Here is a 23,658-nt window from a genome sequence, read left to right as displayed (position 1 = left end):
TTGAGGTGGCAAGCCCTCCTCAGTTGCCCCCTGCAAGTCCCACCCAAACCCCACCCTGCTTCCTTCTTGGGTCTGCCACCAGCCATTCCTTCCCGTCTTCCGAAGGGCATGGCCCATGATGATGCTATCCACTGTGGGGTTTTGTCTCTTATTTGTTTTTGATGCTGTTAGTCAGCAAAAGAAAGCTGGTGTGTGGAACCCAGGGCCCTGGGCATTTCACCAGTGCTCTCCCACTAAGCCTAAACTAGTTGTGATGGTGACTTGCCCTCTTCCCCCACTCAAATCAAGCCCTGGAGCCCTCTGTCTCCTGCCCTATGGGCTTCATTTTGAGCTGACAGCAGGCCAGGAGGGGACACTCTGGCTGTACTTTGGAGCCAGGTGGCATCAGCAAGGCAGCAAACAACAGAGGCCTGAATGAGTTCACTTCACCTGACATTTCCTGAGCAATCCCCAGCACCCCACAGATGGTGGCTCTGGGTGTCAGCTTCCTCAGCACCACTGCCATCACCAGGGACATCGCAAGGGACATTCCTGGTGTGAGCCCCAGGCTGCAGGCTAGAGGAGGAAGATGGGAAGACGGCCTGATTATACTGAGCATCCAGAGAAAGTTTCAGGGGGACTGCAACTTCATCAGCTTTCTCATTCTGAATCTAGGGAAACCCTCTTAACTCAGGATGCCCAGCCAGCCCTGAGGACTACAGTTACTCCCCAGACTGGGGGAGGAGGTGACAGGCCAGGCCTCTCCCCAGCATCCCTCAGCTCCCCCAGGACCATGGCTACCCCCAGAGTGATGAAGCCAGGGCCCAGGGCCAAGAACTACGTGAAGCTGGTGAGCAGAGCTCTGGCTTCAGGAGGGATAAAAAGCCTGTCCCTAGTAGGTGCCTCAGGTAGGCAGAGCAGCAGTGCCCTTTGTCGTCTGCTATTTTTAGCAGAGCAGGCAAGGAGCGACAGAATCTTGCACGGGAGCTGACTATAAATGACATGCCTGTGGTGGATTTTTTTCTCCCAAAACACATCTTAAATCATCAGTGAAAGCCAGCCTTGCCCTTCAAGGTAGCCCTGAACCACCTCCATAGCACTCACAGGTCTTTCCAGACAATTACCACTTTGTAGTACAAGGATGGGGACCTTTCCTCACTTCCATTTTAAAACAATGTATGACATTTATTTACTTATTTATTTTGTATGTGTGTCCACATGCATGTGTGGAAATCAGAGAGCAACTTGCAGGAACCAGTTCTCTCCCTCCACCAAGTGGGTCAAGGGGTTGAATTTAGTTCAGCAGGTTTGGTGGCAAGTGCCTTTACCCACTCAGCCAACTCTCCAGTCCCTCACTCCATTTTGCAGATGAGAAAATAGGGAGAGACAGCAGCTAGGAGAACTGAGGTTGGTACCCAGCACACACAAGCGTGTGGGTACTGCCATCCACTGCCAGGCTTCTGAGAAGCAGAGCTGGGCCAGTGCCACCAGGGGAGGCTGGGGACCAGGACCTGCTCCAGGACCGGTGAGAGCCTATGGGCCACAGGGAAGGGAGCATGGCACAGAGGGACCAAAGCAGTGAGTAGAGATTAAAGAAGAGGGCCTTGGAGGCCAGAGGAGAGGCCTGGGGCAGGGACTTTGGATCCAGGGGCAAGACAGGGAAAGGGGCCAAAAGGAAGGAATGGGACCATCACAGGCTAACAGTACTTAGGATGGTCCCTTGCCAGCATCACCTGGCACCCTGGGCATAGTGGCAACCATCAGGAAGGTGACAAGTCCTCTATCTGAGCCATCTAAGCCCAGGGCTGGAGCAGATAGAAGGACCAGTCTAGAAAACCAAGACTAGCTCAGGGTGCCCTGCAGTGTTGGTACCTATGCAGTAGCCAGCTCTTGGGAAAACTGGGGGTCACACCTTGTGTTAGCTCCCACCTGGGCAAGGTGGACTGCCAGCAAAATCACAGGCAGGCACAGGTGGCTCTCAGGAGCCACATAAGCAACTCCAGAACACTGCTGGGCAAGATGGAGATACTTGTGTTCCACACAGAGAAGGGGGTTGTGGGTAATTTCTAAAAGACAGTTGTGCATGTCACACATGGCAGGGATAGTATTCTCAGTTCATTCTCAGGGAGGACTCTGTCATGTGACTGACAGAAGTACAGATCAGAAAGGTCAAGGTACTTGCCCAGGGTCACAGAGCCAACAAGTGGTGGAGTTCAGACTTGAGCACAGTTCTGCAGGCAGCCAGTGACTATGGCTCAGGCACCCATCACCAGTACTCCAGCCTGTGCATTGTTGGGCCTGATATATGGGTTGATGTATGGGTTCCTCTGTGAGTTGGCAGCTGAGTGCTCCCACCAAGCCACAGAAAAGAGGGTAACCACCCCTATGGTGATCTCTGGAGGGCTTAAGGCACCCCAAGAAATCCTACCTTCCCCAGGGCAGAGTATCCCTAACCTCTCCTCCAGATGTCCAGTCTCTCTCCCTCATTCCCTTATTTGTAACTAGGTTGTCTTCCACATGCCCTACTTCTAGAAGATAGCCATTAGGCATATAGTAGGTGCTTAAATAGTGCTTAATCATGAAGCAGTGCCAATCTTATACCAGACCAGCTGCTATAGGATTTGAAAATGTCACATTGGCACAGTGGAGATGGAGATGCAAACAGGGCTTTCTGAACACTACTATATGCCACACCTACTATATGCCACATTTATATGCACAGATCACTGGTGTTTCCCGGTGTCCTATAATCACATTGTTCCCACTTCACAGTTATAAGACTAAGGTTCAAACCAGCCCAATGACCAGCTCCAAGCCACCTAGTACTAAGTGACAAAGCTGGAGTTCAGTCCCATATCTCTTTGATCCCAAGCCTTATACTGCTATTCTCTGTCCCCCAAAAGACACAGCACCTTCCAGCAGAGCTGTCCACATTTGGAAAGACCCATCTATGTCCTTCTTGCCTGGGGTCTTTGTCACAGGGCTGCCAGGTCAGGAAGGCTGGGGGACGAGGTAAAAAAAAAAAAAAACCACCCCTGCTGCCCCTTAGTCTATCCTACTCTGCTGACTGCTGGCCCGGTGCTCTTCCTGCTTCCCCAGCTTCCTGCTGTGGGCTGTTGGTGACAGGGGTCTACAGTTGGCAGGGTAGGGCAGACTGGCCTGGCCTCACTGGTACAGGTCTTCCTGAAGAGCCACAGCTGGTAAAGGGTCCTGAGTCTCGAGGGGGCCTAGCAGAGTGCTTGGGTCTCCTAATAGGGCAGAAGGGCTGCCCTGGAGCTAGTCCTTTTCCCTACATCCATGGCTTTACAGTGCATGTCCCAGGCAAGTGGCAGCCCCTGCCTGACCTCAGACTCCCCAGCTCTAACTAAGATGGAAGGGCTGGGCTAGATGGAGGGCAGGGCAGTGTGTTCCTGTGAACCAGTTCCAAGAAGGTCTCACAATGAATTCCCAGATAGTTCCTGAGCCCAGCAGCCTACAGGGAGGACATATAAGACCAGGTGAGAACAGCTTAGATAAATCAGTGAGCCTCCACCAGCATCACCCAGCTGGGCTCCCAAGGGTAGCCTGTGCAGGAGACCCACTCATACTACTTTGAAGGGCCAAGGAAGCATTCAGCACATCTACACATGAGGCCCAGGAACAGCCTGGGCACAGTGATGCCAGGCCAGGTACCTGTCAGGCATGTTAATGACTTAGAGACCACTATGTCATCTACCCTAACAGCTGCTCCAACTGCCCCCGAGGTCACCATGGTGTGTGGAGCAGGGTGGGTCTTAACCTGACAGTTCTGCTCACAGCCCTACCCTACCTGTTTCCTTCTCCCACCATCTCCCCTTCTGTGGGGCTGTTCCCTGGGTGTCCTCCACAGTGGGAAGGCCTCTCCATGCTGCTGCTGGCATTCTCCATGCTCTCCCAGGACCTGCTCCATCTACTAAAATGCTGGCATGGTTGGCTACTGGACACGAGGGGAAGGCAGCAGGTTGTCATGGGCAGCCACAGCAAGCACAGTACTTACTATACAAGATGGGCCCCACCCTTGGTCATCTCCCTCAGTCTTCTCTAATGTCACTTCCCAGGTAAAAACGGACAGAATGGCCACAAGACCATTCCGTGCCACTCTCCCCTCCAACCTTCAGCCTCCTTTCCATTCCTCAGAATCAAGTACTTCCCAGCTTCAGGGCCTTTGCACAGGCTGTTCCTGTTGCTGGAACCCCAGCCTCCTGCTCAGCTTCCAGAATCTGCTTAGCCATAACCCTACAGGAAAGCCACCATGAGCCTTCCTGCGCTCAGCAAGAGGCCAGGCCCCTGCTGACCATGCAGCTCACACTCTCTACACAAATGCATGTTATGTGCATGTTCCATGTCCGTCTCTCTCTGCCTTCCTCCAAGTGGGCCATAGGGTTTCTCTGCCTCTTGTGCTTACATCTGGCCCAGCAGCTGGGAAGCAGATGCTGATGGAGCCACAAACCCATGAGCCAATGGAGAAGCAGGAGCCATATTGCACTGCACTCACTGATCAGGAGAGGAGCCTGAAACCAGAGAGGTGCAGGGCTTTTCCAGAGTCATGCAATCCTCAGGAGCTCTGAGCCAGCTCAGTTCTAGCCTTTGCCCTCTCCATACCCACCAGGGCTCCCTGGTCACCTTAAGAAGGCCTGAGATAATCCCCTTTGAGTCCCCAGGGAGGCTGATTGACAGGGAAGGGCTGCAGTGGAACCGTGGACAGGAGTGAGCGTGTGGATCTAGCTGGAAGTTAGGAGCCTCTTGGCAGAGTCTGAGTTCAGGTTCTGGTTCCATCTATGAAACACTCTTCCCATCTGGTAAAAAAAGGAAGTACTCCATACAGTGGGGTCACTGGGGTCAAGTGTGTGTGTGTGTGTGTGTGTGTGTGTGTGTGTGTGTGTGTGTGTGTGTGTATGGAAGCATGTGGAAGCATTAGCATTCAGGAAAGCACAGGAGAGAGGTCACCAAGCATCCTCCACGCTGTTTGCACCCATGCAGATACTCAAGAGGCCATGCCTGAGCCCTGGCTTCTCACTGATCAGGTGCTGGCACTATGGGCCTCCAGTGCTCAACATTTGGTTCTAGCTGTCTCACCAGACACCCCTCTGCTCCATCTTCTTCAGGAATGTTCAGTCCCTGACGGTCCCCATGGCCTCCATGGTAGGAGGAGAAAAGAGAGACCCCAGAGGGCCACAGGCCCTCTCTGGCTTGTTTCCTCACCTCTAGATCTAGGCATTCCTGACACAGATAGTGAGCAAGAGATGACAATTCATCTGTTAGAAGCACGGGTAGGCACTTGGCAAACAGCTGGTTCCCTTCCTTCTCCTGACATTCAGGAACCATCGACCCCACCCTCTCTGCCCCCTCCCAGCTTCTCTTCCTGCAGGACTTCCCTCTAGCAGGACTGAAGTCATACACACTTGACTAACCAGAGACCCCAGCATAGGCCACTCACTCACCTAGTGAGAGTTAAAGGAAGGATTGGCTGAACAGCCCAAAGAAATGACATTGCAACGGTGTGATGTGGCTGAGATAAAACCTTAGGGACAAGTGTTGTAGCCTTGGACTCCAGCATCGGTCCCACTTAAGACATCTCTGGACAGGGGTACATGAGCAAAGTTGGCCTCTGTTTATCCTTTCCAAACTGGGCAGGCAGAGGAAACCCTGCTTATTGACAAGACCCTTAAACCAGAAGTCCCAGCCAGTCCAAAGAACATTCCCAGTGCCATCAAAGGAGACAAATGCAGGTCAGGTCTGCTCCAGGAATTGCTTTTTCATTCAATAAACCTGCACTCGTGGATTCAGTCAATATGTATTGAGGCTCTGTGCCCACTGCCAGAGTGCCATGGAAATGAGACCTATTGTCCTGTCCCTAGGAGTACATTAGCCTGATGAATACCTGCGTAAGAAGACCAGCTGATAGGGAGGAAAATCCAGGAAGGCCTCACCTCACAGAGGAGGGGCTGCTGGAAGGGGCTCTTGAAGGATGAGTAGTTCTCCAGGCAGGTGGAGGGAAGGATATATTTGGGGAGCATGGAAGCTGGATATGAGGTTAGAGGGTAATGGGAGGGTCAGAGACAGAACCTCAGGGGGTGGCAGGTAGGGGGTTGGTAGGAGAAAGGCAGAGATCAAGGCCCTAAGGTAGGGTTGATGGCTGAGAGGTGGCAGTGCCAGCCTGAAGGGCCTGAGAAAATGTCCTCTTCCATGCAGTCGTCAAGAGCCCTCCATTCAGGGCTCTGAGGCGCTTGCTCCTGTTAGTTTTCTGTCTCTGTTGCCACATGAGCTCATGCCCAGTGGGTCTAGGCTTCCCTCAGAGAAGAGGCAGGTAAAGGGCTCACACCTGCCCACTGGGTATGGGGTGAGGCTGATAGTTTCTGTCCTGTGACCAGCGGGAAAACCCAGGCTTACCCCAGTGTCCCCACTCTCGGTGACTGACTCACTGTTCCACCTGACTCTACCTCCGTTTTCTCATCTGTAAAACAGGGCTACAAGGAGGGCCCACCTCCCAGAGTTTCACATCTTGGGTGTTGCACATAAGGCCTGGTGTTGAGTAGGTTGTCAACAGCACTGAGTGGTAACAGCTGGGGAATCACCAGCAGCCAGGGTCACACCGTCCCACAGAAGGAGCCAGAGCAGACGCAAAAGCCAGGAACTGGGGACCTGAGTGGAACCATAGCCTATACCCTACAGGGAATATTTAAGAATGCCCCCTCTAAGTGGAATGGCCAGAAGAGGCCTAGGACCCCAAATTTTCCTGGGGTGCTTCTCAGGGACCCAAGTTCTGGGTTTCACCTGGTTACTAACACTTGCCATTTTCCCTTGAACTGACACCATGGCCCAAGAAGTATCAGCATCCCCATTCTGCAGATGAGAAAACTAAGACCCAGAAGTTGAGTCATCTGATTGTCCAAGGTCATCTGGCAGTAAAGAAGGGAGCCAATTGTTAAACCCAGGTCTGGAGAACACAAAGCTCAGCCCTAGAGCCAGGGGGCTGCAGGGGTTTGGCGTCATGGTGGGAGTGGGGAGTAGGTATGGGGCCCACTGTAGCTCAAGAGATCTGGGAAGAAGTAGGCCACAATGGCCTCTTGGATACGTGTTCTGAGCCCCTCAGGGGCATCAGTGGCAGCATCCCTGTGCCTTAGACTTGAGAGGTACCCAGCAGGAAAGAGGGTAGGGTAGACCCCAGTGGGACAGATGTGACTTCTAGCTTGGCTTCACCTCCTGGCTCTATTTCTTAGACAGTACTCAGATCCCCAAGGCTTGCTCTTATCTGTAAAATGCAAAAGGATCTACAGAGTATAGGGTGATTGTGAAGGTCAGAGACAATCATGGAAAGGAACTTCTCCACCAAGGGGACAACTAGAGGCTCTTGATGGCAGTGGCCAGATTACCAGAGCTGCCCCAGGATCCCTGCCTAGGTGCCTCAAAGCCTTGCACTAGCAAGAGAACAGGTGCGGGTGCCACCCATCCACACAGAGCCAGTGACCCATGGAAGAGGCCACTGGCCTGTGACTTAAGCAGACTAGCTGGGGCAAAGGACCCCAATCTTTTCACCTCATGCCCTGGCCCCAACCCCCTCTTCAGTGTGGCTGACCAAACCCCAGGCCTGACCTTCAGTCCAGGTCCACGGTGAGCCAGGTGACACTGGAGGAAAAGCCATCAGTGATCCCCTGGCTGGCCTCCTGCCTCTGTGCCCTTTCCCTGGTAGGTGGCCCTGACCTGTCACATCCAACCTTCCCAGAGTTTCAACACAAATGCTCTGTTTGTCTGATTGCCCAATGCTCCCTGACTCCTAACACACCCTAAAAGGACAGCGCAGTGACCCATAAATGCTCACAACCCAGAGAGGAGGCCCAGGGCAGGGGCAGGCTGGTGTCTATGGCTACCTCACACCCTCAACAACAGAATTAGGCAAAGCACTTACAGCTTTCCCATGGAGCCTCAGCTCATGCCTCTGTGCAATGGGAGATTGAGTTCCCAAGGGTCTTCCCAGTTTTAAGGTTTGATGGGTCAAAATTAGCAATAGATTCATTCAAGTCTTTACTGCAAGACCAGATGCATGCTGGGACCCAGCATCTGGGATCCTAGGGGCCTGTCTGAATGCAGTCCCAGCCCAGTAAGAAGCACAGAGGTATAGACCGCACAGTGTGGTATGGTAGGAGCTGAGAAAGACATGAACCAAGTCAATTTGAGAAATCAGGAAGGACTACCCAGAAAAGAGGCAGCTGAAGGAGTTCGTGGGCCTAGAATCCAGGTGTATATACAGGGAAAAACTATGTTGGCAAACACTTAGGATGCTTTAGGATCTAGAGAACCTCCAGCCACTGGGGTGTGGACTCAGAGACCAAAGGACATGGGACTGTGTTGCCAAGGAGATGGATACTTGAAACCTGGCCAGTCTTAGGAAGCAAAATCCATGACTGATTAAGAGTCGGGTTCTTAGTGTCTATAGGTTTAGCCCAGCATGGCTCCATGGGGCCACTGGGCAGGCAGGACTCAGGACTGCCATATAGATGAGTTACTGGGGCCCTGGCCAGACACCCCCCAGCTGGCCATCACCTGTTGGCAGCCTGGGCTAGGAACCGACGACCTCAATCACAGGGGAAGATTATCCTGACGGCTGTGTGGTCTTGCCCCAGCAGCCACACTTGCCTCTTCCTCTGAGTGCACACAGCCCCCTGGCATTGAGCAAGGACCTGTGGCTTCCTGAGCTGCAGGTGGCTTCAAGCCAGATATAGAAAAAGACATGATGTGGAAATGGGTGCCCCCCCTCAGAACCCTCTGGGGTCTCTATTTGGTCACCGGAGAAAGTGGCTTGCCCCAGTGACAAAGATGCATGGAGGTGGTGGGCTCCTGCACACACAGGGTGAAACAGAGGCCTCACCAGCTGCCCTCTGGGCCAGCCTCCCTGAGCCAAGGCCTAAAACCTTTGCTAGACTCTGGTGGGGGCAGGGTGGCCTCTAAACCTGAAAAACAGGGTTCCCAGCCTGGCTCTTGCTCTTGGGGTAGGGGCACATAGGGACATTGCTGACTTATGAGTCTACTCAGGAAGGGTGACCAGTAGAATGCCCTCCGGAAAGGGTGAAGACCCCTCATGCAGCCTTAAGAGGAGGCAGAGGTGAGGCTACTTTGAAAGGGGCCTCACCAACCCTGAACTGTTGATATTTGGCAAGATCTCTGCTGGGGGTCCTGGGTTGCCCTGTGGGAACCTCATATTCCTGCCTTAAGACAGTCGCCAGGCCTGGGCATCCTCAGTGTCTGGCTGTCCCCGCTCCTGTACATACACACACAGACAGACCACTGTACCTGGCCAGGGGTAGATGGGACCCTCTGCTGAAGGGTGAAGCCTGGAGAGTAAAGGGTAGCATTTGAGGAGGCAGGTGGTCCTGCTCCAGAGCCCTGCCTTACAGACCTGCTCTCTCCCTCCGCAGCCCCTCTGTGAGGCGGGTTCTGATTTTGGTGCAGTGCAGACTTTCAGCTTAACGAGACAAATTGATATTCCGTGCCAGCCAGGGATGGAGCAGCAGCGCGGGATGCTCAGGCAGGCCAGCAGCTCCTAGGTGGGCAGAGGAGGGGGCAGAAAAGGAGGCAGCTTCTGTCTGAACTGGCTCCCAGGGCACCTTTGCTCTGCCCCTGCCTCCCAGGACAGGTGCTCTAACACACTGGCCTTATATCTCCAGTGCCCTCTTCCAAACAGGGAGCCCCTCCTGGGTGTGAAGTGTGACCACAGACCTGGCTCAGAGAGGCCTCAGCCAGTGAGGGAAACAGGAGAAGCTCCCCACCCCCACCCACTGAGGCCACCTCACCTGGCTGCTAAAGCTGTGGTCCCATCTGTCTGGAATTTAAAAGTCCACAGGGCAGCCCTGGGAGGAGATGAGGCAGGGAGAAGTGGGCAACTGGATAGCCTTGGGTCAGCTTCCAGAGCCATCAGCCCCCAACTCATCACAGATACCCTGGCAGATAGTGGGCATGTACTAACACTCCTGCTCCAGACAGCAGAGTAATGGCCCCTTCAGGAGTTCCCCTGACCGTGCCTGCCCACACCCTGGGGGAGGTGGACACACCCAGGCAGGGTGTGGGATTGCAGAGGGGACCTAGGTGACAGTCAGCAGCTGGCTGGGGACTCTGCCCCACAGACTCTACCTCCATAGGTGCACTCAGGTGTGCCCTTTCCCCATGCCATCTTTGTCCCCAGATATGGGGGTGCCCTGTCCGCACCCAGGAGGCTAGAGCCCCCTACCCTATCTAACACTGTCCCCCATAAAGTAGGAAGTGACTTGAGGGCCATTTGAACCCAATTCCTCCTCCTAGGCTCTCACCTCCCTCTACTCTCTGCTCTGTCAGCGCTGGGCCCTGACCCTCCCTCCCCTCGGAGTGCCCTTGACACAGCCTTCTGCTTGCGGGTAGCCGGCCTCTCCCAGGGACTCTGCGGGCAGCCGCCGATCCCGTCCCGCGGGAAGGATGCCGGTAGCAGCCTGCCTGGGCGCCGGGTGGTTCGGTCCGCGCTCGCGCCCCTCCCCCGGGCGGCCGCCCTGGCGTGTGCGTGGAGCCGCCGGCCGCGCCCCCCCAGCCGCGGGCGCGATGGTACAGTCTGCGGAGGGACCCGGGAGCGCGGGCTGGGCTCCGCGCGGCGCCAGCTGCCGCACCGCGATTACCGGCTGCCCGCCTGGAACCCAAGCCGATCCGATCGCTGGCGATTTCCATAGCCAAGTAAGTAACCGGCATCCCCCCCCACACACCACCACCACCACCAAGCATGAGAAAATAAAAAATAAAAAGCGCCCGGCTCCGTTCTCCCCTTCCTCCCTCACCCATTTTATTTGGTTTCTTTGCATTTGCCTTTTTTCTCTCCCCAAATGCTGATGGTGGCGGCGGTGGCGGCGGGGGCGGGGGGGGGAGCAAGGCTTGTTTATCTGGAAGCAGCCTGGGATGCTTGTGAGCCTGACTTGAGACACACTCCAGGGTGAGGGGCTAGGGTAGGGGCTGGGGACACAAGCAGGGAGTCTTGGACGTGCGGATGCGGGGTGGGGGGCGGTCTCAGGTGGATGCCAGTGGCCTCCCGGCTGCAAATGCCCCCAGGATGTTATGCAAGGGCTAGTGGTGGCAGCCGCGGCGGCAGGGACACCAGTCTCTTCTGGAGCCCTGTCCCTGGGAGATCGAGAGGACTAGAGGATGTCCCCTGCCCACCTTGGCCCGAGTCCCGGGAAAGAGGCAGGGGAATCCCCTGTGAAGGGTCCCTTTATGGGGTGGACTGCTGTGTGCCGGGTCCCACTGGGTCAGGAGAGCTGGGCCAGTGGTGGCAGGGATGTGTCCCAAGTCCCCTCTGTGGCAGGTGAGGGCAGGAGTGGGTGGTCAGGCCATTTTGCAGCAGTCACGGTAGATAGATGGTGGAGTTGGCACTTTCAGCTTGGAAGCCCCGGTGGCCTCTCTAAGCCCTGGGACACTTGGGGCTCCTCCCTGACCCCCTGCAGGATCTGGAATCCGCCAGGGCTCAGGACCTCCCCAGCTGGGCAGCTGTCTTCAGCCACCATTATTTTTAAGGCAACTCTCTGACCTCTGCTCAGCATACTGAGTGAGGAGGGGACTTTACAACTGGCCCACCCCCCTATCAGAGGAGGCCCCCTCAAAGACTGAGCCTGGCTCGACCTTCAGAAGGTAAGTGAGCAGGCCAGCCACCCGCAGAGCTACCGGTAGAGGGTCTCAGTGTGACGCTGAACACAGCACAATGTGGAAGGGGCTCCCTTCACTGGGCATGGTTCTCCACATCGCTAGGAGGAGGGAGAGCTGACGTTTGGGGCATTTCCAGGAGCAGCGGCGCCATCCGGAGAAATTCTCTCTTGACGTGTGCAGTGGGAGGGGGCTTGGAGCACAAACCTCTGAGCTCAGGGCTTCCGCCTTGTAACTTCCTTGAAGGAATGATGGCAAGGAGAGGATGCTGTCTGGGGAGACTTCTTAGGGGAAGGGGGTACCAGGAAGGATGCTTAGCCACTTCACACCCAGGACCATTTGCAGAATAGTGCATGTGTACAAATTCACTCCAGTGCACACATACCAATATAGAACCCACAAATGGTATGTCATACATGTTCATCTGTGCTCACAGTTGTACCCTAGCCCGTGCACACACAGTGCACATCCTTCATGGCCCATGTTGAATGCAGCATGCACGCCCACTGAGTGTAGCCTGTCCCTACATACACACATCCCTGGCACATAGGAACTCGCAGCAGCCACCATAATATTGCGGGTGCCTGTGTGAGGGCTGCCCTAGGAATACAGGTGACAAACACACACCACCAGTGTGCCTGTGTGTATGGGTGGCACACAGTGCCCTAGAATGTGCCTACAGGTGAATGCCCATGACACGTAAAGCAGCAGCAGTTACAGCTTCCGCACCTCAGTAGACACTGTATGCATGCCCCCTCAGTTTCCAGTGCATGCTCCCTCAGTTTCCAAGAACAAAGGTGGTCCTGTGGGCATTGGGGAGAGGCCCCTGGGGGACTGCCTGGGTGGCCAGATGGACACTGGGTCCTGAGTGGCCACCATGCTTCCCACAGGCCTAAGAGGCGGGTCAGCCCATGTTCCCAGGGAGCTATGATTGAGCTGAACAAGGCCATCTGTGGTGATTGATGGTCTGCAGAGAAGGCTGCAGTAGTCGGTAGGCATGGCCACTGCCCATGGCCCAGACTGTCAGCAGCCCAGAAGCCCCCACCAGCCTTTTCTGGAACCCAGAAGTCAGTCCACTGATGTGGGGTATCAGAGCCAGGACCTCCGGGATGCCTCCAGCAGCCTTCAGGTCCCCTCCAGTCGATAGGGCAGAAAAGCTATGTGATTCATTGTGCAGAGCCTAAGATACCAACCCCTCCACAGCCTACCTCCCCTCTGCTCTCTCCCAATCACAGTCAGGAACCCCAGACAAATAGCACATTGTACTACATACACTGCCTCTGTAGGACCATTCTGGTGTCCCCATGTCCTAAGTGAGGAAGCTGTGTCCAGAGACAAGAAGTCAACACCCAAGGTCACATAGCTAGAACTGACACCTTCTAGCCCCTCTGGGGTTAGGTCAGACCCAGTTGAAGTACTACTCCCTGGCCAAAAACCTGGGAGGGTGTAGGCAGGCAGTTCCCAGCAGGGGTAGGTTTCTGTGATTCTGTGTCAAGAATGACCCCAGACAGCCACAGCAGATGTGTGTGTTCAGAACTCACCCAACCAAGCCATCTAGAAGAGTGAAACTCAGACCCAGCCAGGAGAAAGGGTCTGTCCAAGGCTACAGTGGGAAACATGGGGGTTCCCACTGAGCTCTCTCAGATCCCAGGAAAGAAGCAGCAGTGGCCCATGTGGGTCCTGGGCATCCCCATGTGTTGACTCCAGATTGAAGGGAGCAGGGCACTAGCCACCTGTGTGACCTTGGGTGTCTCACTGCAGCTCTCTGCCCCTGAGCCTCCTCACCTGTGGCCAGGGGTCCTGCCCTGCTTCATCCTACAAGCTGTCTCAGTACTGGAGACACTGTCATGGGCTGTGCATGGAGGAACAGTTGGCATCAGAACCTACAAACAGGACAAATGCTAAGGTCAGGAAAGGAAGGGAGAACAGGAGCTGGAGGGTCTCTGGCCCTGATAATCCAAGATTGCTGGAGGGTGTCTGGGCCCTCTCTTCAGCTCTCTTCATGCTTCAGAGGGTCCTGGGCTACAGGTCTCAGGTGTCCCAGGGTATCATCCTTTTGCCTGTACCCCTGGGAGTTTATGGGACTGGGCTTCAGGGGACTGGGTTTGGTCTGCATGTTATGCTTAGCACCCTGTGCCTGCGGCAGTTCTAGAAAAAGACTCTTGAAAAATGACCCCTCTTAAGTCAATCTTTTGGGGTCTTTTTGTTTGTTTGCTTGCTTTGGTTTGGGTTTGGGAGGTATTTGTTTTGGGGGTTGGGGGAGTTTTTTGTTTTGTTTTGTTTTTTGAGACAGGGTCTTCCTGTGGCTCTAACTGGCCTGGAACTTGACCAGGTTGGCCTCAATCTCGGAGAGATCCACCTGCTTCTGCTTCCCGAGTGCTGAGATTAAAGTCATGTGCCACCATGCCTGGCTCTTAGTCTTCCCTCTTTAAAGGAAGGTTTCAAGCAAACTGTCAGAAAGATTTCAAATACCATGGGGCCAGCATACAGAATTACAGAGTCAAGAAGGGAACCCTAAATTGCAAGACAAGACTCCTCCCAGCTGCCCCTCAGCTCCCAACAGCCTGCCATCCAGTTGAGTGCCGCATGCACATGTGTTATGGAGGTAGGCAAGTCCCCCCAGACCTGTCTCAGGAACCCAGAACAATAGAGGAGGCTGGGTGCCTCTCCTGCATAGAATCTGGGTGCCCTGCCCATCCCACCCCTCCCCAAAGCCAGGAACTTGAACCTGCTCAGGTCCAGTCCATTTCTCCCTCCTGGTGGGAGCCTCCAACAAGTCAGAAATTAGGGAAAGAATCCCCAGGGCAGAAATAATCATGTGTCTGCTATGACCCTTATGGAGAGCTGGCAGCAGGCAGGGGTGTCCACAAGGCCCTACCAGGCTGCAGGCAGGAGGGCAGAGCCTCAGGTCCCTATCTGAACAACAGAGGAAGAACCATGAGGGCCACAAGGGAGAGGAAAGAGACATGGGCCGAATGGGAGTGTGGCACTACCAGGATACCATGAAGCTAATTCTAGCTGCTCAAATAGAATCTGATGGATGGAGAATCTCAAGGAGGACACACATACACACACACACACACACACACACACACACACACACACACACGCACGCACGCACGCACGCACCGTTGCTCAGGAGCCACCCTAGGCTAGTGGCTTTACCTCAATGGTAGGCACACCCCATCCTGCACACTGCACAGGGCTGCTATGTGATCATAGCAAGAATGCATGGCACTGTATAATCAAGCTGAGGACCTGCTCTGGCCAGCATGTCAAAGCTACCTCTCTGGTCTCCTGTAGGGAGCACTACGATGGGAGGCAGGGCAGCATCCTAAGGCCTCAGTAATATCATACATAAGCTAGAAAATTTTGCAAGGCCAGAGTGCTGCAGGCATGACCAGGAACCACAGAGGTGGGTGTAGGAGGGTGAGATAGCCAGGCAGGGGCAGGCAGAGTTTTCTCCCCTGGCCCCCACCCCACGATAGGAAGCCTTGATCTGAAGTTGGATGAGCTGGGGGCCCCAGCCACTAGGCCCTGTCATCAGTGGCAGTAAGCTTGGATGAGTCCCTTTTGTTAGGCTAGACAGAGTCCAATGATCACAAGCTGACCCCTTGTGAGTGGGAGGTCCTTGGTGAAGGTCCCAAGGATACAGAGCCCAGACTTGTCAAGCACTCTGCAGGATTAATGGTGGAGGCCACAGTGGTGGTTTTGGTCGTGGCACTTTCTCAGCTGCCACCATATCCAACAAGTGGTGTGGCTTAAACAACAAAAAGGTGTTGCTCACAGTCTGGAGGGCAGAAGTCTGATGTCTGGGTTGGTTCAGTTGGCGCCTCCTGGAGGCAGTCAGAGAGTTTATCCCCAAGTGTCCCCTAGCCATTGGCAAGTGGCTTCAGTCTCTGGTGTTCCTTGGCTTGGAGGCTTGTGATTCTGGTCTCTGCCTCTATCTTCATTGCCCTCTTACTCTCCATGCCCTGCATCTTCTTTTATAAAGTCCTGAATTTAGAACCACCCCAACCCTGGATGGCACAGTCTCAAGATTCATAACAAGCGCCTATGCAAAGACTGTGTTTCCAATAAGGTGGTGTTCTGAAGGTCCAACTGGATGTGGATTTCAGGAGGGACACTGTAGTTAGGGTAGTTATTGAAAATGTCTAGCTACTAAGACTTGGTTGTTCCATCATGGTCACCCACTCTACAGCTAAAGGAATCAAGATGTAGGGAAGCTAAAAGAGTTCTCAAGTGACACAGGGAGGGAGAGCTGGGATTTGAACCCAGGGCTCTGGTGTGTCTTCTTTCCACATTTCTAGACCCATGCTGGGCCCCATAGCCAGAACCCTAAAGGGCAGGGGCTCCTGAGCTCCACAGAGGTGAGCTACACCCAGGGAAGAGGGACCTGCCCTGATCACAGGAGACCAGAGCCTGGCAGAGAGTAGAGAGCTATGGTCCCTTCCTAAGCAGCTCCTCCTGCCTCAACTCTGAGCCTCTCTGTCCTTATTCCGGGAATGATGACACCCAACTTGTAGGATCATGATTGCATGCCAACATGCTAATTGGCCCCCTTATGATTAGCTAAGCTGTGTCCTCAAGCATTTGACAAATGTCTCTCCCATTTGCTGTGTGGGAGGGAATTGCTTCTTGCAAGCTGCATCTTAACAAGCAACTCTAGCGTTCAGCAGCTATGTGAGTGAAACGTGGTTTAAGCTCAGTTTGTGCCTCCATAAAATGGGTACACTAATGTACATCTTCCAAATGTTGGGAAGTAGCGGTGAGAGGCAAGGGACTCAAGTGCCCACCCTGACCTGGGATGGTCCAGGTGGAGCCTTGCACATTTCCTCAGCCTGTAATATGGAGTCAGTTGTGGTTTCCTTGTTGCTGTTGGTCTCCCCAGGGACTGAGTTCCCAATCTGTGGGTTTACAATGGCAGCTCAAAAAATACTCAAGGCCCCGGGGAGATGGCTTGGTCAATAAAGTGCCTGACACACAAGCATAAGGACCTGAGTTCAGATCCCCAGCATCTTAATAAAAACCAAGTATGGTTGCATGCATCAATAACCCTAGTGTTGGAGTGGAAACAAGCAGATCCTAGACATTCCAGACATTTTTTTCTTGTCATTATTCCCTAAATAATACTGTCCTGGATAGCGTCAGTTGTCAAATTGACACACCTGGGAAGAGGGCGCCTCAACTGGGAAATTTTCTCTATTGGATTGGCCTGTGGGCATGTCTGTGAGGTATTTTCTTGATTGTTGAGTGATGTAGAAGGGACAAGCCCATTGTGGGTGGTGGGAAGGTGGGCCTGGGTTGTATAAGAAAGCAGGCTGAGCACAGGCCAGAGGAGCAAGCCAGTAAGCAGTATTCCTCCATGATCTCTGCTTCAGTTCCTGCCTCTAGGTTACTGTCTTGACTGCTTCGTGATTGACTGTTACTTAGAAGAGTAAGATAGTATAAACACTTTCCTCCCCAAGATGGTTTGGGTCAGTGTTTTATCATAGCAATAGAAAGTAACTAGACACTAACATTTACATGAGGCTAGATATTACAAATCTTCTAGAGGGAAGGATGAAAACCAGCCATGGTGACACACATCTAAAATCCCAGCACTGGGGAGGTAGAGGCAAGAAGGTTGTGAGTTTAAGGTCATCCTTGTCTACAGAGCCTGGACTACATGCGATTCTGTCTCAATAAATAAATGATCACAACCAAAAAAGCATATGAGCGGATATTCATAATTATATGCAAAAACTGTGGCACTTTATGGGATGCCAGTGCATCTGGGGATTTCAGGTATGCATGGGGCTCCTGCAGCCTGTCACCACAGTCCTTTCTTTGTTGTGTGAGAGTGTGGTGAGGCACTGTGTGGGACACACTCAGCTGAGGACCAGAGACCAGTGTCCAAGTGGCCTGCTCTCACAGCATCAGAGATCCTTGAATATAAATCCCAATGCCTATATTAACTGCTGTGTGACCTTGTGCCAGGAGCTTGGCTTCTGTGAGCTTAGCATCCTGATCTGTGAAGTGGGATAGGCCTCAGATGACAGCTAGAAACTGGACTGAACAGGGTCCCGTTCATTCCTGGGTGTGTTGACGGTGACTCAGAAGAGCAAATCCTAGCACAAGAAGAGAAGGCCTGTGTTTAGCAAAGACCTCAGCCCTGCCTCCTGTGCTCTTAGTGCTGTGTGGAGCCTGACTTGGCAGAGCTGTGGGAGAAGCTGCAAGTGAATGACCCTATTTGGGGTCCAGTACCAGGAAGCTCTAAAGGAGGAAGCAGGGCTCTCCCACAATGCATCAGAAAGTATTTTAGAAGAGGGGTTTGTCCCCACTGTCTGGGGAGACTCCAGGGACCACGTATGGCATTGTCCAATGGGAAGTTCTTTCTCCCTGGCCTCATTGGGTCAGAGCTCAGTAATGACCTGGGGACCTGAACTATCAGGCTGTGCTGGATAGCTTTAGTGTCAACCTGGCACACCTGGGTTGAGGGAGCCTCAGTTGGGGAATTGCCTCCATTGGACTGGCCTGTGGCCATGTCCGTGGGCCACCTTCTTGATTGTTGAGTGATGTGGAAGGGCCCAGCGCACTGTGGTGCCATCCCTGGGAAGGTGGGCCTGTGTTGCATAAGAAAGCAGGCTGAGCAGGGGCCAGGGGAGCAAGCCAGTAAGCAGTGTTCCTCCATGGCCTGTGCTCCAGCTCTTGCCTCCAGGTTCCTGCCCTGAGTTCCTACCTTGGGCTCCTGGATGAACTGTGACCCAGAATATGTAAGCCAAATAAACCCTTTCCTCCCAAGTTGGTATTGGTCAGAGTATTTTGTCACAGCAATGAAGAAACAAACTAAGACAGAAATTGGCACCAGGAGTGGGGTATTGCTATGACAGACTGACCTTGGTGTTTTGGGGGAAGACTGTGGAAGTGCTTGGAACTTTGGGCTGGAAAAGCCATTGCGTGCTCAGGGTTTGTTGCTGTGGAGCCTGGAACAGTTATGCTGAAAGAGTTGTAGACTCTGCTTCAAAGGGAAGCAGAGACTATCAGGGCTGTTCACGTGAGATTTTATATTGAGAATCTGTGGGTTCTGGTTGGCTGGGACTGAAGAACCAGCTGTGATTAAGAAGAGACCAGAACCTGAAGCAAAACCTTTCCTTTACTGGGACAATTGATGCTGGTTAGCTGGGGCTGAAAAATCAGCTGTAAGTAACAAGAGACCAGCATCACTGTGGTGAAGTCTTCTGGGAGGTATTTCCTCAGGGTCAGCACACAGAGGGGACCCAAGCCTCTACCTCAAGCTGGAAACAGGACCTGGCAGTGTGTAAGAGTCTCCTGCATGATTCTGGTGTTGAAAGCATGAAGGGGTCACAGAGAGCAGCTGAGGCTTGGCATGCAGAGGCCAGGAAAGGCCATAGATAAAAGTGCAGCCTCAGACCCCAGGATTGAAGGGGTCATGGAGAGAATCTGAGGCTTTGCACATGGAGAGGCAAGAAGAGGCCATTGGTGAAGGTGCAGCCTCAGTTTCAGTGGAACCCTAGCTTTTTGGAGATGCCAGGACTGTGAGACAACCACCAAGGACTGCAGTAGGTGTGGAATGGAGCTGGTCTGGGTCTGCAAGTGAGCTGTGTGTGCTGTGGATGGCAGTCAGAGAAGTGGAGCTGCCAGAACCCTTTGGAGCCCAGAAGATTGTGAGTGAATCCCAGATGTCCAGCCTTGAGCTACTTTGCTGGACTTTGGTTTTGCTTAGGTGAGACTTTTAAAAGAGACTATGAACTTTTAAGTGTTTGGATTTTTTAAGGATTGTGGGGGTTTTAAGGTTGTACTGTCTTATGTTGCAAATTAATGTTAATATCATATCTTGTGGACAAGAATTGGAAAGGTTATGGTTTTAACAATGATGTGTTTGTGTGTCAGGTTGACAAGGGGTCAGTTGTGCTGGATAGCTTTAGTGTCAACCTGACACACCTGGGTTGAGGGAGCCTCAATTGGGGAATTGCCTTCAATGGATTGGCCTGTGGCCATGTCTATGGGCCACCTTCTTGATTGTTGAGTGATGTGGAAGGGCCCAGCTCACTGTGGGTGGTGCCATCTCTGGACAGGTGGGCCTGTGTTGCATAAGAAAGCAGGCTGAGCAGGGGTCAGGGTAGCAAGCCAGTAAGCAGTGTTCCTCCATGGCCTGTGCTCCAGCTCCTGCCTCCAGGTTCCTGCCCTGAGTTCCTACCTTGGGCTCGCGGATGAACTGTGACCCAGGATATGTAAGCTGAATAAACCCTTTCCTCCCCAAGTTGGTATTGGTCAGAGTGTTTTTTCACAGCAATGAAGAAACCAACTAAGACACAAGCTATGGAGAAGAGAGGGACCCTCTCATAGTCACATGGGGTGTCCTGTCTGCCCAAACCTTCTCAAGCCTTCAAAGGCAGGGCACGTGTGCTTATGGTCTAGAAGGTGGAACGGTGGTTAGGGAGAAGACCTGTCTAGATACAGGCTACCTGGGGTCAGATCTGAGCCTGGCCACATCAGCTGTGTAGCCTGCATCTCCATATGCCAGTTCTTGAAACTGTAACAGGGCCATAACGGGGTCCACTGTGCCAAGGCATCATGGTCAGAAAGATGAGCTATAGGATATCAGTCTGACATCTCCCAAACCAGGCATCCCTTACATCAGATCCCAGGGAAATTCACCAAACCCCCTTTTTTCTCAAGTATCCAAACATCTTAGTATTCATACAATTTAGATTCAACAAAATGTGGTGAATAAAATAAAAATTACAGAGGGCTTAGCTGAGACTCACCAGAGATGGGAACAAATAAGACCTCCGTCTCCCCCCACCCCCGTGGAAGCCTCTGTCTCCCCCAAGAAGTTTGGAGGCACTCACCTCTCAGATCTGCTATAAGACTGCCTGAATGCAGTTGGTACTTAATAATTGCCAGTTCAAAACAAACAGCAAACACCATGGTTCAGGGAGGAACAGAAAGAACACACTCTGAGATTCCAATTCCTGCCCACTATTTCTCTGTGCCTTGATCTCCCTGTCTATGAAATGGAGATAACAGAAGTATCCAACTCAAAGAATGGTGAGGAGTAAATAAAAGTCAAATGCTTAGGTAGAGGTGCGAGCAACTATTACTTGATGAACCTCAAGTGAGTTTTTTCTCATCCTGTAAATAGTACCAAAAATAAACACTATTAGGAAAGTTACAGCATCCCGAATGTACAAGGTCTAAGATGCATGTTTTTTTGCTGAGGATCCTGTAGCTTCTCCAAGCATCCAGGCACTGACTAGCATGGCCTCCTTGTGATATGGGTCAGAGTGTCATGGAGCAGAGAGGTTGGCTATAGGAGGGAGGGAAAGTTCAGGAAGAAAAGGCCCACCAGCTGCAGTATCACTGGTTGGGGCATCAGTGGGCAAGAAGTGCCCCTATCCATCAGGGCTTCCCTCTTCCTCTGCATCCCCACCAGCACACAATACCAGGACAGGCAGCGGGGCTGGGCTTGTGTACCTACCCAGGTCAGCAGAGCCTGAGACTACCCTGCCTTTTCCCAGCTGGCTCTGGGTTTCATGGAGGCTGCTCGGTGGTTGCTGCAATGCTGACAGACAGAACACCCTACTGGAAAGACCAGAAGCCCCAGGGGCAACCTTTCTATCTACCAGGCAGGGCCGAGTCACAGAGCCGATTAGAGGGTGCAGAGACCTGGGAACTTCCTGGTGTTGACAGACATTTCAGGTAATCTTGGATGAGCCCCTATCTACATATCAGTTTCTCATCTGAAACAAGGATTTGAGGCCAAATGACATCAAAGTTCTCAAGTTCAAAGTTGCACAGGTGTTTCTGATAGTCCAGGTCATGGGAAAGAGTGGGATCTGTGCAGGGAGGGCAGGTCAGTCCCTGTGTCCCTATCATGAGACTTGGCTGGCGACATTTCTGGAGAAATGGGCCGAAGGGAGGAAGTGGAGCAGGGCAGGGAAGGAGCTATGGCAACCAAGGCTTTCAGATTGAGCCTTGAGGGAGAGGGGGCTGGAGCTTGGCCTGCACCCCAGAATGCCCCATCCTGTGGCAAGGATGATTCCCTTGGTGCCCTTTATGGGACACAGTTGTGAGCTGTAACTTCCCTCTGTACAGCAGGGTGTGCACTGTATCTGCTGGGGCAGCCAACTCTTTCCACATCAGGTGTGTGTGTATGTATGAGGAAGTCAACTGGGCTCCTAGGGGTCGTGACTGGGACAGGGGAGCCCAGACTGGTGAAGAGGCCTAGTAGGACCCCACACTGTCCACTCTCCCATGTGTGTTTGGAATGCAAAGGCTGCTGGGTTGCAGTCTCCTCGTGAGTGTCTGAAGGCAGATTAAGAGCTCTTTAGGCCACTTCTAAATTTATCAACTTCAGTGACTCACTTCAGATGGAAATGAGGCCCTTCTCATACTGCCCAGCCCTGGCTTCTGAGCTCAAAGCATCTTGGAGAAGAGAACAAGTTGCAGATCAAGAAAACAAACATGGTCTGAGTGCTTGGGTTGTGCCTAGAGGGTCCTCTCCAAGCCTAGATAGATTAGCCCCAGAGCCAACTTTCTCATTGGGGACTGGACCCACCCTGAGTACCAGGCAGTCACTGACAGCAGGTGCCCAGCTGTGATGCTGGCTCTGAGCACCTTACAGGACTGAGACTTGGTCTGGCTGTGTTGTTGGGTCCTGAGGGCTGTGGTTTCCTCATCTGTACAATGGGACATCTGTTCAATGTCCATAGTCTATACTACTTTGTGTTCCAGCACTGTAAATGGTATGAAGTGTGACTGGGAACTGAGGTCCAGGACTGTTTCTGGATCTTTCTCTTTTTTTCGCCCCAAAGGTTTCTGGAGAAGAAAGTGTAGGCAGAGTGAAGGTTCCAGCATCCTTGTCCAGGGGACCCTCCACAAAGGGAGGGAGACAAAAGGCATGCTCACCTCCCCACACTCTGCAGCCTCAGAGGTGCCCTGTACCCCTAATCATCATGATAGTACCTCTCCAGCACAAAGGGAGGGAGACAAAAGGCATGCTCACCTCCCCACACTCTGCAGCCTCAGAGGTGCCCTGTACCCCTAATCATCATGATAGTACCTCTCCAGCACAAAGGGAGGGAGACAAAAGGCATGCTCACCTCCCCACACTCTGCAGCCTCAGAGGTGCCCTGTACCCCTAATCATCATGATAGTACCTCTCCAGCACAAAGGGAGGGAGACAAAAGGCATGCTCACCTCCCCACACTCTGCAGCCTCAGAGGTGCCCTGTACCCCTAATCATCATGATAGCACCTCTCCAGCACCATCCCTTCCTCAGCCACACATCTCTGTGACTGGACCCCACACAGATGAGCAGGTGTGGTCTGGCAGAGGAAGATGCCTGAGTCAAGCTGTCACAGCCAGGATGGGCAGAGTTAAGGTGCTAGGCATCCCCCAGGCCAGATCCCATCTCCCCTTACCCACTCAGAGCTGAATCAGAGGAGCTGAGGCCCAGGCAGAGCCCAGCAAGACTGCAGAGCCAGGCCCTGAAAAGCAGGCGCTGTCCATGGTACCAACCATTCCACCAGGGCCTTGGCAAGGTCAGACCAAAGAAAGATAGACGGGGTTAGGGTGATTCCTCCCCCAGGATACAGGCAAAGGCAGAGTGTCCTTGAGGCCGAGTGCATCCCAGAACATAGGCAACCCTAGTCTTTGTTCCTCCCTGCCCCAACACTCAGGGTGAAGCTTTGGGGACAGGTGCTTCATTTCATAAGCCAGGCACTGCTAAGAGGACTGTGGACCAAACCCCACCATCACCAAAAACAAGCAGTGTCCCCTGCATGACTCCTTCTGAGCCTCAGGGCTTCACCCACTCAATAGGGTAATGTGACCAAGGCCACTGGGGGGAGTGTCTGAGGGTGAGGAGAGAGCTGTGCCCAGTGCCTTATAGCAACCGCAGCTAGCAGTCTGTATCCTTGCCTCACAGGTATTCAGAAGAGGTATCCCTCTGTCCCAACCTTCTTGATGGCCTCCCATGGCCACTGGAGTGAACATCACACAATG

General features: G+C 53.2%; 1 protein-coding gene across 11 annotated transcripts in view; it reads left to right on the top strand.

Annotated features, from left to right (window-relative positions):
• The window catches only part of Atp2b2 (ATPase plasma membrane Ca2+ transporting 2), a 361,587-nt gene that overhangs the window by 156,554 nt on the left and 181,375 nt on the right, over window positions 1–23,658 (top strand). For 9 of the 11 annotated variants that reach the window (XM_008854887.1, XM_008854884.1, XM_008854883.1 and 6 more), the window contains exon 1: window positions 10,588–10,689. The exons of the other annotated variants lie outside the window; for them this stretch is intronic. The gene's annotated coding sequence lies outside the window, so the exon portion shown is untranslated. Of the gene's footprint in view, window positions 1–10,587; window positions 10,690–23,658 lie in introns of those variants that run through there. 11 annotated transcript variants of the gene reach the window in all.

Source organism: Nannospalax galili, unplaced genomic scaffold, assembly GCF_000622305.1.
Source record: "Nannospalax galili isolate Female #2095 unplaced genomic scaffold, S.galili_v1.0 scaffold406, whole genome shotgun sequence".
NCBI classification, from domain to species: Eukaryota; Metazoa; Chordata; class Mammalia; order Rodentia; family Spalacidae; genus Nannospalax; species Nannospalax galili.
The sequence above is the reverse complement of the archived record's forward strand: the minus strand, read 5'-3'. Positions and strand labels throughout refer to the sequence as shown.